Below are 14,894 nucleotides of genomic sequence, written 5' to 3'. Positions count from 1 at the left end.
ATTCAGTTTTTTTTTTTTTTTTTTTTTTTTTTTTCAAATATACTGCATCTTTTGTAATTGGAACTCACGCTGTGCAGAAATGCTTTGGGAACTCTTCTACGTGACCTTGCTCTGAATCACGTGTGAAATCAGTCTAATGGAGTAGTGAGGCATCATGGGCGGGGTGACGTAGTGACAAGAAAGCTTAAAAGCACATGCTGTGGATACGGCTGGCAGCTTCTGTCATTCAGTAAGCACTCTGTGTGTCTGTCTATGTGTTGTGTTGCACCTGTGTCATTAAAGGTGGGATATGTAGTTTATTCGTTGCCTTTCTGGGAGCAGAGTATGCTCAGTTAACTCTCGAGGGAGCTGACTGCCCACACTGTAAGCGGCTCTCGCTGCTTATGCTCTGCTCCTGGAGGGTGCTCAAGGAGGGCACCCTTGCGAGCGTTTTCCCTCGATTTGAGTTCCGCTTCTGCGGAGGCAGAGTGGAGGTTGTGATCGTGAGATTCACAGATGGATCCGGTGAATAAGTTGGAGATGGACTTTTCTCTTCTTTACCCTCACCCACCAGATCCAGTGCTGGATCTGTGGACCACCATTTTGGCTAAGAAGGCTTTGGCCAAAAGGTCCTGACACCTGTGGCTCAGGACTTCTGTGGGCAAGTCCCTCTGGGGAAGACTGTTGTGTCTGATGGCATCTGTGTCCAACGTGATACCTTTTGGCCTGCTGTACATGAGACCCTTGCAGTGGTGGCGATGCTTACGTGCCTTAGACCAGGGGTGCTCAAATTTGTTTCTGGAAATGTACCCTTCTGCAGAGTTCAGCTCCAACTCTGATCAAACACACCTGAACCAACTAAACAGGATCTGAAGGAGCACTTGATAATTACAAACAGGGTGTGTTGAATCAGGGTTGAAACTAAACTCTGCAGGAAGGTAGATCTCCAGGAACAGGGTTGGACACCCCTGCCTTAGACATTCAGAGGAAACCTGTCTCAAGGCCCAGTGTTTTTTCATTTATTTATTTTTATTTTATTTTTTTTGTAAAAAGTGTATAGGGTCGCTAGAGACCTGAAAGTGTGTAATTGTGTAAGTATATTTTTTGTGCGCAAAAATATGTAAATATCTGAAGACTCAATTCGTGTTATACACACTACTATTGCAGGCATAAAACAAAAGAATATCATCAGCAGAAATTGAAATGGTTTGCATGGCTTTACTGCAGAACAATTACTATATGCAATAAAAAATAAATGCCACTGTTATTTGATGGTTGATGTGGTGAATAAGCTGCCAGTGATCAAAATATTGACTTTGAAGTCATTGAAAATAACTCCAGGTTATGTATGTAATCAGGGTTCCCCGAGGGAACGAGATGCTGCATCGGAACGCTATGGGAACACCTTTAGCGTATCACACTCTGAAAACCATGTGTAAACAGTCCAATGGAGAAACGAGACATCACGGACGGGGTGACGTAGGGAGAAGGAAGCATAAAAGCACGCGGGTGAGTGCAGCCGGCAGCTTCTGAAAGGAGAAGCAAGCGCTGCAGGGATGCCGGAAGTATGGCAGAGAGATAACCTGAAGATGTTCCCCTTCGGGAACTCGAGCTGCGTCAGAATGCTATGGGAATGAGATGCCCACGCCACCAGACTTCCGAGTCCAAAATGTAGTGTGGGAGAGCACAGCTAGGGCGAGAGAACAGAAGAGCCGGGAGTGGCATGAAGGTCGAGGCCGTAAAAGCCAAAGAGATGGCATCCACAATCCACCAGCTGAGCGTCTGCTTGGAAGCAGGGCAGCCCCTCTTGGGAGGACCAAAGCAGACAAACAGCTGGTGAGACTTCATCCACAGGGCTGCTCTGTGGACGTGCTCGCATTGGACACATACAATTAGGTCTCCGCTGTTCCTGGTGCCGGAACCTTGGGCACATACCCCGGAGTGGGGTACAGAAAGGCTTTGGCCATGCCAGGCGCAAAGTCCAAATGAGAAGGGGCCACAGAAAGGGCCTGAAGGTCGCCCACAATTCGTAAAAGTGCGGGGTGAGAGTCCGAAGCCGAAGGAAAGAACCCGATATTGGTACGCTTTGCCCCCAAAGGCAATATTGGGTTCTTCCCTTCGGCCTCGGACTCTCACCCCGCACTTTCACCAAGTATATGAATAAGTATACGAATGACCAAGTATATGAATGAGTATACACTGAATTATATTGACGATTGGTTGATTTTAACTTACTCTGAGCAGGTGGCGGTTTAACATCGAGATGTTGTTCTCGCTCACATGAGAGAGATGGGGTTGTGACTGAACGCCAAGAAAACTGTGCTTTCTCCATTACAGAGGACCACTTATCTGGGTGTGGTGTGGGATTCAACCACGATGCAGGCATGTCTGTCTCCTGCTCGGATCCACATAATGGATCCTCCAACATAATACCTTTTGGCCTGCTGTACATGAGACCCCTCTGGTTCTCTCTGATTCAGGAACTTCCTGTGTTGGAGAAGGATGGAAATGTCGAAGTATGCGTCTTTCAGATCTATCGTGACAAACCTGTCCTCTGACCTGATCTGAGACCCAACCTGCTTGAGGGTCAGCATCCTGAACTTGAGACTGACGTAGATCTAAAATAGGACACAGCCCCCCATCCTTCTTCGGAACGATGAAGTACCGGCTGTAGAACCCAGACTCTCTGTCGAGAGGAGGGACCACCTCGATGGCCTCCTTTCTCAGGAGAGTGTTTACTTCTTGTTCCATGACCAGAGCCTGCTAGGGACCCACCAGAGTGGGAATGACCCCGTTGAAAGGAGGTGGAGGAGAACCAAATTTGATTCTGTAGCCTCTTTCTACAGTGTGCAGGACCCACTGAGACACGTTTGGCAGAGGTTTCCATGCTGCAGATGGTCTACTAAAGGAAACTCTGACCTCTGGTGTTATTAGAGCGGCTAGATCAGTGCCCTGAAGTGGATGCCCTGCAGGGAATGACCGATCTAGCCCTACGTTTACGGGCGGATGCTGCAAGATGCGCTCGCTGGAGGCCGCTGTGCCCTGAAGCACCTGAGGTGGCAGACTGACCTCTGGTGTTATTAGAGCAGCTAGATCAGGCATTCTAGCCACTCTAATAACGGCTAATAATGGAATGACCCCATTGAAAGGTGGCGGAGGAGAACCAAACTGGATTCTGTAGCCTCTTTCTACAGTGCGCAGAACCCACTAAGAAACGTTTGGCAGAAGTTTCCACGCTGCCGATGGTCTACTAAGGGAATCTCTGATATCTGGGGTTATTAGAGCGACTGTTAGAAGCGGATGCCTGGCAGGGAATGACCAAACTAGCTGCCCCAGAGACCTCCTTAGAGGTGGCGAGCCTCTCAGCACCGCTACGTTTTCGGGCAGATGCTGCGAGATGCGCTGTGCCCTGAAGCACCTGAGGTGGCAGGGTTGAAAGATCGATCTCCTGAGGGCACTGAGGAGAGACGGGCACCGTATGTTGAGGTGAACACCGCTCTTCCCCAGGGGGGCCTGCCTTTAGAGGTCCTGAGCCACGAGCACCAGGACTTCTTAGTCGAGGACTTCTTAGCCTGAAAAAATCGGCCTGCAGATCCATCTTCGGCTTAGAAGACCTCGACTTAGAGCGCTGCCTAGACCCGGATTCCCTCAGCGGGAGAGCGCAAGAGACTTTTGGGTTTTGGGCTTTTGGGTGTCCCTATATGAGGAGCTGGCACTCAGCTGTGGCTGCTCCTGGCCAGCAGCCGCAGGAGCCAAAGAGCAGTGAGGAAGAAACCTCTGGAATGCAGACGCCTGTCTACGGGCCTCCTGAAACCTGTCGACGACCGAATTAACGGCGTCACCAAACAGGCCAGAAGGCACAAGCGGGGCATCCAGGAAGTAGACCTTGTCCTTCTCTTTGATCTCGGACAGGGTCAGCCACAGATGTCTCTCTGTAGCCACCATGGCTGCCATAGACCGCCTGATGGAGCAGGCGGTCTCCTTGGTGGCACAAAGAGACAGGTCTGCGGCCTGGCGGAGTTCGGAGATGTCATCCTCCTTTACTTCCTCACCCTCATGCAGCTCCTTAAGCAGGTCAGCCTGGTATGCCTGCAACACCGCCATGGTGTGCAGGCAAGAACCAGTCTGACCCGCCGCTGAGTAGCCTTTGCCCAACAAAGCCGAAGTGGTACAAAGCGGCTTTGAGGGCAATGCCGGGACGATGCCGTGCTGGGGAAGAGATAGCTCACAAGCGTCTGCTCAACCCAGGGCATCGCCCTGTAACCATGATCATCAGTCGCCACCACATTGCTGTAATGAAGGGTTACAGCAAACGCTTTCCCCACGATCTCGACACCTTGGTGTGGATATTGGGGAAAAACAGCAAGCCCTGGCATGGAGGTGGCGGTTTTGAGCGCAAAAAAACGTTCATGCAATTTACTTTTTGGCTGCTCAACCTGCTTCTTGGTGGGCCAATCTAATTTAAGCTTGGCCACAGCACGAGTTATCACCTCCACAAGCTCCTCAAAATGGATGGACTGGAGGCAAATCCCCAGTCTCAGCGACAGTCTCCACATTCACCTCCTCGGAGGATGAGATGCGGAGTGTCGAGCCCTCTCCCCAGGGGGAAAGAAACCACAGAGCGTGCTTCCGACTCAGAGAGAGCGCTGGATCTGGTGGGTGGACAAAGAGAAAGGGGCTGGCCCATCTCCATTCTCTCCACCAGATCCATCTGCGATCCCAGTGACCGCAGCCGCCGCTCTGCCTCGGCAGATGCAGGACCAGAGCCACGAGGAATGCTGGTGAGGGCTCCCTCCTCAAAGAGAGCCCTCTGAGAGTGAAGTGTGCACAGCCAGAGCTGCACACAATGCGGGCAATCAGCTCCCTCCAGAGTTGATTCCGCGTGCCTCGGTCCCAAACAAACAACACAAAGAGCGTGCGTGTCCCCAGCCATAATTTAACGTGGACAGGGAGGCACACACGCTCTAAAATGCTGCTGTTGAGAATCGCCCTTATGAGACATGACAAACACTCTCACTCTACAAAATAAACACTCTCAAAAACACTCTCAAAATAAAACTGTGGACTGCCACACAAAAAAAGAGTGTCACACACACACACAGAGCACTTGCTAAAAGACAGAAGCTCCCGGCTGCACTCACCGCACGTGAGTTTCAGAGCGTGATACGCTAAAGGCATTACCATAGTGTTCCAACGCAGCTCAAGTTAGGAACAATAGTTTTGAGAGTATGTTCGAGATTGCGAATACCCAGCAAACACAGTACGTTGTGAGGACGTCGCCAGTTGGTCGTCATTTGGTCAGCATGACATTACTTTATTACCACGTCGTGAGGACGTCGTGGTAACGTTCCGATTTTTTTAATTTTGGCTAACATCCCAGAAACATTGTGGGTACGTCGCTAGTTGGTTGCATTGGGAACGTTATAGCGACCTGGTCAGCAGGTCCTCAAAAGACGTCGCTAGTTGGTCGCATGGGGAACGTTATCACTAGAATTACTGACTTTTTTATTTTTTGGTGAAAGTCCTGAGGTGTGAATCACCCCTGCTGAGATTTTCACACTTCTTCAGCTCGATTGTCCTCCTGCTTTTGTTGTGCAAACACACCCATTTACCTGTGAGGCCTGGCATATTGGCATTTTTTTACTCAGTGTAACTCAAGGCAGGCCAAACCTCTGTGTGACATGGAAACCTTCAAAAATGCCTGCCATATCTATAAAAAATATTCAACACATTGACTGACCTGCAAATATTAAAGACACATATTCACATTATATGGGAACACAACTGTTTTATTTATAAAAAAATGTGTGCAAACATGTTCGTACACATACAGAATTATAACACATCACTGAATTATAACACCAAAAGCAAATTTTCTTTTTGTGTGATCGCTCCAGCTTTCATATGCTCTGTCCTCTGCCTGTTCATGTAAAAAAATAGCAAAAAAAAAAAAAAAACATAAAAAAAGCTGCCCCTCAGTTCCTGGTTCACCTCTGATCTGTCTATATTAGTCCCACAAGTGGAAAATCTGCATTGTCACTGCAGAAATGTGGACAGTGCAACTCAGTGGGCAATCAGAGGGCAATTGGCACTTTTTGCAATCATGTGTCCCGTTGGTGCCATTGTGGATTGCTGGTCAGAAAGCTTTCTGGTGCCTGTAATCAAAGAGACAATGCCCCGTGATAGATTCATTTCAATTATGCAACACCTTCGATTTGATGACAAGGACACGCGGGCAGAACGGGTGAAGACAGACAAATTTGCTGCGATCTCCGTCATCTGGACACGCTTCAACAAGAACTGTGCTGAGAGTTTCACTCCAGGAGAACACATGACCATAGATGAACAGCTGTTCCCTACCAAGGTACGTTGTCCATTCACACAGTATATTGCAACCAAGCCAGACAAATTTGGGATCAAGTTCTGGATGGCCACGGATTTGGAGACCAAATATGTTTGCAAGGCATCTCCTTACTTGGGAAAGGACCCCAGTCGTCAGAAGGGAGAGAGGCTGGCAGAGAATGTGGTCATGAATCTGATGGAGCCATTTTTGGATAAAGGGAGAAATGTCACAACGGACAATTTCTTTACTTCACTGTCACTGGCGCACAGACTGCTGCAGCGTCAAACAACGCTACTGGGCACGATGAATAAAGTCCGACGTGAACTTCCTCAACTAGCAAAAGACACTGCACAGCGAGAGGTATTCTCCACTTCAGTGCTTAGAAGTGGCAGTGTCTCCTTGACAATTTATGCCCCTAAAAAAAAGAAGACTGTGTGTGTTCTAAGTTCCATGCACCAAAACGTGACGATCGGTGATGGCAGAAAGAGGAAACCCAACACGATAACAGACTATAACCACATGAAGGTATGTGAATTTGTGTATAATTTTACACCAGTACTACAATGTTTTCTGATGTGTACTATACAGACCTATAGAAAAAAGCACATATACTCATGACTCTCTCTCTCTCTCTCTACTTTTACAGTGTGGTGTAGACGTGTTGGACCAAATGGCACGGATGTATTCGGTAAGAGCAGCAACACGCAGGTGGCCAGTAGCAGTTTTTTACAATATGCTGGACCTAGCGGCGGTGAATGCCTACATTTTGTACAAGGCATGTACTGGGTGGACAGGCAAAAGAAGATTGTTTCTGAGTCTTCTAGCAAAGGAACTTCGTTGCCGATTCATGCAACAGAAGGAAATATTGGCACAGAGGCAGGCTGCTGAAGCTGCTGTGCCAGGGACTGTACAGACAACACAGTGCCAGGTGCAAGAGAGCTGCAACAGGAATCGCAGCAGGTATTCCTGTGCAACATGTAAAAAATTCACCTGTGCCAAATGCAGGGACAATGGACACTGGGTCTGCAAACTCTGCAAAGTTTGAAACACTTATATAAAATAAATATGTATGTATAAAAAAAAAGTATGTATATATGTATAAAAATAAAACAGACTTGTGTATCCATATATTGTGAATGTGTGTCTTTTGTATAAATACGTCAGGCAATTCTAACGGTTTGTTACACACAGAGGTTTGGCCTGCCTTGGATCTGAGTTACTCTGAGTAAAAAAATGCAAATGTGCCAGGCCTCACAGGTAATGGGTGTATTTGCACAACAAAAGCAGGAGGACAAAAGGCCTGTGGAAATCTCAGCAGGGTGCTTGTAGGTGTTAGGTCCAGGGATTTTACGCAAATTTGCGCAGGTTTAGTAAATCTAGTGTTATAGAGACGTGGTCAGCAGGTCTCCAGATAGCTTTTCATATAGCACTACAGTACATGTATTAAGCTTATTTTTTAAGGTGGATACCATTTGGATAGCCTATAATATGGGGAATATACTGAATTGTTCAACATTTTCATGATGGCATGCATTATTATGTAAGTATAATATCTCATCCCGTCGTTTAAAATATAGATCAATGTTTGTCATCAGATTAATGACAAAACAAAAACCAAATAGTTTGCTTAGCAAATGGTGATAATTTATGGTTGTGAATGGTTTATTGAAAGAGGGCACGGACAAATGTTTAAACCAGCGCACGTCACTTTCTGAGTTCTACGTGCGCCGTGCGCGTGCCCGTCATTTTAACGGTCAACTTCCAGAAGACGGACAAGAAGGAAAAGGTAAGCACTATAAATCTACTCTTATTCATCGTTTTTTTTTTTTTTTTTGCTAATATAACCAGATGTCACGTAAGATGAGTGTTTTGTGTTTTTGTAGGTTTTCTATATTAATTTAATAAATAAATGCGCTGTTTGGTTAACGTCGATTAGCTTAGGTCTGGAGGCGGTCTGTGCAGGGCCGTTAATCTATTCTCAAAGTTGGGTTGGGAGCTGGGTCTAAACTACGCAAGCTATGATGACTTTCACCTTGATAGTTTAGCGCGGATGACGTATACCTAGCCGAATTGAGTGTATGATGATCCGTGATCCGTACAGACCAAACCGGTTCGGCACGCATGTGATTCGCGGATTAACTGTTAAGTTTAACCATCATAGAGTAAAAGTTTATAATTGGCACATGTTTTGTCTTGCCAATTTACCAATTTAAAAAGGGAACACGCACGCTGACGCACACACCTAAAGAGAGCACGCGCACAGAGAGAGAGAGAGAGAGAGAGAGAGAGAGAGAGAGAGAGAGAGAGAGAGAGAGAGAGAGGCGCGATTCACACAGATTGATTCCTCTTTAACTTATTTTTGAACGGAAACGTACATACAAAGTCATGTCTTAATACCCATTTTGGTATTCTGGTAAACACAGTCGGTTATGTCTTCAGTGAACAGAAACAGCTGAGAAAGAGATGCGCGCCAGTAGTCGGTACGTGCATTTGGCCTTAAAGACACAGCATCCTATAAATACCTGCAGTGAGAAGCACTAGGCATTTTACAATTAATTATTAAATTTCCGCACCTGCATTCTAAGGTTATTGATTTTATAAGTAACTTTATGATGTATTCATTTACACTTGATATTTGTGTAATTGTTCTTGTTTTGTTACTGACTTTATTAGTTCAGCTAGTAGTGTTTGCTGTGGATTAGAAGTACTTAAAGTAAGCATTCAGTAATTAGTAAAAAAAAAAAAACTTTTTTGTTTTGTTTTGTTAGTTTTTTGCTGATCCGAAAAATTATCCGATCCGTGACTCCAAATCCGTGATGTGATCCGAACCGTGAGTTTTGTGATCCGTTGCACCACTAATATCCATGCCCTTGCGCATCTGTGTATTAATCTTTTACTCAGAAGTACATGCAGTGTGGGAATAGTTGGTTACACAAGTTTGTATAGTTAATTGTGTTGTAAATGCAATTGTCAAGCATTTTGTGAAGCATTTTGGAAACAGGAGATGAGCCCCTGGGCTAATGCGCCACCTGGCTTGAGAAACCCGTTCTCAAAGACTTACTTTTAGTCATTATTTGGGTAGCACACATATTCTGAATGCCTTCGGCAGAATTCAAATTAGCCATTTTAATCTAGATTAATCTAGATTAATTCCAAAATTAATCTAGATTAATCTAGATTAAAAAAATTAATCTATGCCCACCCCTAATATTTTTATTCTGTGTTTTTACCTGTACACTGTACATGTGGCAGTTTTGACAATAAAGCAGACAAGGGTTATGATGTCCACATATTTTTGTTGAGGAAATGATAGGAAAGATTATGTGGACATTTTAATTAAATGTTTGGTCAATATTGAACAATGAATTCGATCATCATGTAAGTGTAACAACTGCATTTACCAGGCCTTTGGTGCCCTTTTCAGGCATTTCTATTAAAATTGTAATGTAAACTGTTAATTTTGTATTAGATTATGTATTTTAACACTGTTATTTAATGACAGCATATGGTCATTATTAATCAATAATCATAATTGCCTCTGTGTTTTAATATAATGCATTTTAAGTCATTTTGTTTACTTAGATCTGCTTGTATTCATATTAAGAAAGATGCCTTAGTCGTGAAATTATTACCGACATTAAAACACTATTAACGTCGACAGAATAAAATAAAGTTTCACAGGATTATGAACGTACCTGAGTGATGCACGGGCTTCATCTTGGGCTTTTTTTTTTTTCTTTCGTTTCTCGGCGCCGGACTGTTGATGTCTCTTTCCAGGACCAGGCATATTGTTCATCAATAATATTATCATCATTTTTGGCCAAATAGGCAGCCGTAAACAGAGGTAAAGGCGCGTCGCTGCGCGTCATCACGTGTGCTTACTAGCCTACTCTGCATTCACAGAAAATGCAATATATACGTTTATATTTTTGTTTATTTGTGTATATTATTAATATTAATTTATTATTATAATAGGCTATATAAAAACTAAAATAAATAATAATAAAAATAATAAAATAATAAAAATATTTTTTTTGAGCAGCTGGGATGGTGCCCCCCCTGGGAGTTGGTGCCCTACGCAGACTGCGTACTCTGCCTATAGGGAGCGGCGGTATTGGGTCTGTGGTAACGTTACGTTAACTATTAAAATCCTAAAATAAAATGTTATACCTTATTTTTAGTCTAGTTTGAAATTTACACACGATAAACTATACAGTATTCACTTTTCAAATTCTTTTAACTTTAACCGTAACGTTAGTAGCTTGCCTGCCTGTCGCTCGCAATTATGCTCATGCTAGCCTAACGTTAGCCGTATTGTAAACTTAAATATAAACCACTAACGTTATATAAACTTTTAATTAGACCGAGGCTGCCGAAATCACATTCAGTGTATGTGGCATTAATAATATCCTGCTTTGCTGTCGAGTAACAGGCCTGTAAATGGTGTAATTTGCTCGTTAACGTTATGTTATTGGTGCCTTTTACATCATTTTTATGCTATTAACTTTTAATTGACAGATAGATCTGATACTTTAGTTTTAACAAATATTTATCAAACTAATGGATAATTTTTTAGGTCCTTCCTTACTGCCAGTGAACCAGTTGAGTGAGTCAGTGATTTAGTGAGTTGCTTATAAGAAATGATGCTCATTGTTACCATGTAGTAGTTTTAGAATTTTGTCTGTTTTATTAACCTTTTATTGCACTAAATGTATTAAGCCTGTTTTTAAAAGTAGTAGTTTGAATGTTTTATACATTGTTTTAGTCATTTTATTCAAAACTAATATACTTTTTTATCAACAGGTGGAGAGACAGTCTGGGCAGCAGCAACAAGACAACCATGAAAATGAGTAGGGATGGGTATCAAGAACAGGTACTGATTTGGTTTCTGACTTGTTCAGTATTAAGAAATTGATTAATAAACAGGACCAATAGACCTTTCTCACAGAAACCGGAAATACGCAATCGCAGGGTATACAGACTTCCTGTGTAATGTCAATACAGCAGAAAGCCGGGTAATTTAAAATTAAAATGGAGAGAGTCTACACAACTTCCCTCACTGGTTTGCCAAAGATAACTTTTGCCGACGTGATAAGAGTCGTGGAGGAATACTCCGTCACAAAGAGGAACAAATTGGATAAAGGATATACATTTTTTCCACTAAGATTATCCGGGACATTCTAAAACGCTTAACGTACGTAAAAAGCGACAAGGAAACCCCAAATTCCTGTCAAACCTTACTTGGAACAAACACTAACTACTATCAAAAGAGCGAGCCCTTATTCCACAGATAAAGTGAATAATATCACGTTAAGCGTTTTCTCCCCCATAGAAGCCCATTATAAGGAAACTGCTTAACGTGGTTTAACTTACCTCAACAGCGACCAAGGAAGACCAAACTTCTGTTACATTTCACTTATAATAAACACTTGCTGCTGTCAAAAGAACGAGCTCAGCATATAAAGTGATCGCCCCCATAGAAGTCCATTATACAAAAAAAGCTTAACGTGGCTTAAAATTTTACTTATAATAAACACTTTCTGCTGTCAAAAGAATGAGCTCTTATTCAGCATATAAAGTGAATAATATCACGTTTTTCTCCCTATAGAACTCCATACAGGAAAAAGCTTAACATGGTTTGGGGCGATCACTTTATATGCTGAAGAGCTCGTTCTTTTGACAGCAGCAAGTGTTTATTATAAGTGAAATGTAACAGAAGTTTGGTCTTCCTTGGTCGCTGTTGAGGTACGTTAAACCACGTTAAGCAGTTTCCTTATAATGGGCTTCTATGGGGGAGAAAACGCTTAACGTGATATTATTCACTTTATCGGTGGAATAAGGACTCTTTCTTTTGATAGTAGTTAGTGTTTGTTCCAAGTAAGGTTTGACAGAAACTTGGGGTTTCCTGGTCGTTTTTTACATACGTTAAGCGTTTTCCCGTTTATCCATAACTTTCAAGGTAAGTAACGTAGCTAACGTTAGAGAGCAATCAGGCTAACAAATTACTAATGTGTCCACTTAGACCGAGGACTAGGGTTATAAAGTTATGTATGGATATTAAAGAGGACATGTACAACTTTATTAAAGCAATATAACAGTCGTGGTCGTGATGTTACAAACAATCTTGGTCGATGTTTGCGCCGTCTTTGTTGTTTAACTGGATACCGGCATACCGGGGCGGAAATAGGTTTACACAGAGATTGTGTATTTCCGGTGCAAAATACGGAAGTTGTGAGAAAGGTCTATGGTGCTGTTATTGGTATTTTAGACACAACCACATATCATCCAAACCATATCTAAGTGTATGGCAGCAAGGATCCAGGATCAAGAGATCATCCATCATGAAAACTGTGTTCAATAGTAACCAGCAAATCCTGGGTGAAAAACTAAACCCAATTGTTTCAGACACAACTATAGATTTAATTGATTTCAGTGGCTTACATGTTTATATTTCAGGCCTCCCTGACCATTCTGTTGTCCTGGATGTGAAGACATGCTGGAACTGCATTTCTCATGGTAGAAGTTGTGCAGTGGTATCCAGACATATAAGCAGCCTTCCTGGACCCACACAGCAAAATGCTCAGGAGGAGAGACAGGTAATCCACAGGGTAGGATTTCTCAATTCATTTACTCATAGCTAGATAGATATCAATTAATAGTCTAATTCCAGAGCCTGTGAGTGATTTAGTTTTTCCCTCAGTCAGGAGGAATTTTGTTGATGCTCATATAGTCGTCATATGTCGTGGTACCTTACAACAGTAGTTTTTAAACCTGGACATGGGGACACATAGCACTATACATTCTGCACATCTCTCTTTACTGACACACTTAGTTAGCTTAGTTCATGGAGCTCTTTCTTAAGGAGCTGATGATCTGAAGCAGGTGTGTTCAACAAGAGAGACATACCAAATGTGCAGTGTTGTGGGTCACCTGGACCGCAACTGTAAGGACTGGAGCACCTCTTATGCTCCTGGTAATTTTAAACATGTTTAAAAAAATATTTGAGTTGGCCTGAATTTGACCAGTGTAAAGACTCTCGCCTATTTTTAAATCATACACAACCACATCACTTTGCTGTGTTTCCCACAGGATTTGTTTGAGGCTGGACCTTGGTCTGTCTGGGGATCTGAGAACATGGCCTAGTTTAAGAAATTTTGTACTGTGCATTTTTAACTTAAAAATCTGGTGCACTTTGTATTAAGAGCTCCAACCCATGGTCAGTGTGGAAATTTATCAAAAAAATGACGTATCCCTCTTTTTGGTTATTGTAGACTCTTTGTGAATAGGGTTTAAGATAAATCTCCTAGCCAGGACACCTAATAGTAAGATCAAATTCTCTGTGAATATGGCCACAGATTCTGCCTTTCCTTTAGAAGCTGGAGAATCACTTAAGATTCAAAAGGAATATTCACAGTTTTATACAAACTTATCCAAATTGTCTATAAAATTAATTAATTATATTTATTTGTTTATATTTTATGTAAATTCAAGGGAAAGGTGAAAAATGAAAAGGTCTGGGAATGACTGAGGAAGGCAGCCGTGAGGAAAAGGAAGTAATCATCAGAACGTAAGTTCTTTGCAATCTGTGCATTGTTTATTACAAGGTGTGTTTTCATTTAAATGTAGTTTCACGAGTTCCCACTTACATATAATTAGCTGGAGTATGTAAAGCGTGTTTGGCGTGCTGTCCAGGGAAGGGCTCCGAGCTCGGGAATGGCCCGAACCTAGAGTACCCCCCCCCCCATGTATATGTGTAGAAGGAACTCGGAGTGAGGAGATGGGGTGGTGGAAGGATGCTGATAATCCGTCAAATGGGTAGAGGTAAGTCAGCTGTATTTATGCATGATGTAGATTGACTTGAGTGAGTTCCAGCTGTGTTAATTAGGCTAAGTATCTGACGTGCTCCTCCCGAACTTTGTTAATAAAACATCATAATGTACACTGCTGGACAAATTTATGTGATCAAAGCTGAATTTTCAACATCAATACTCCAGTTGTAAGTGTTCAAAATCATTCTAATATGTTGTGTGGAAAACAGTTCCCTTCCGGAGGGAACTCTACGCTGCGTCCTGGTTCAGGACACTTTGGGAACTGCCTTCAGCATGACCGGTTCTGAAACAAATGTATAGAACAACGACAGTGAACTTGACACTGGCCGGCGCCAGCCTGTGACATCATCAACAGGCGCCTGCTAGTATAAAAGCAGGTGCCTGAGAGCACCACACCATCTTTTTGTCTTCAGAGTCCTCTGTTCTAAACGAGTGAGTACAGCGATGCCTAGAGAAAGAAAACTGTAGGAAGTGTGCGGATCCGTGTCAGAGAAATCTGACACTTGATGACGCACACGACCTTTTGTTTGGTGTGTTTAGGTGTAAGAGCACGCGCGCTCGGCTCTAGAAGAGCGGAGCGCGTTCATTGTGAGAGTTTCACTTTGAAGAAACTCCATTCTCGTCTGGCCCTTTTCTCGAGGGAATCGGGCCATCCATCTGCCCCACGCTGCTCCGGTCCCGCCACAGCTGAGGCTGCTCGGCGGCCGAGATTGCGGGGCTCACGGGTGGAGCTGGCTGACGAG

This window comes from Garra rufa, chromosome 11 (assembly GCF_049309525.1).
Source record: "Garra rufa chromosome 11, GarRuf1.0, whole genome shotgun sequence".
Lineage (NCBI taxonomy): Eukaryota > Metazoa > Chordata > Actinopteri > Cypriniformes > Cyprinidae > Garra > Garra rufa.
This window is presented reverse-complemented; position numbering follows the sequence as displayed.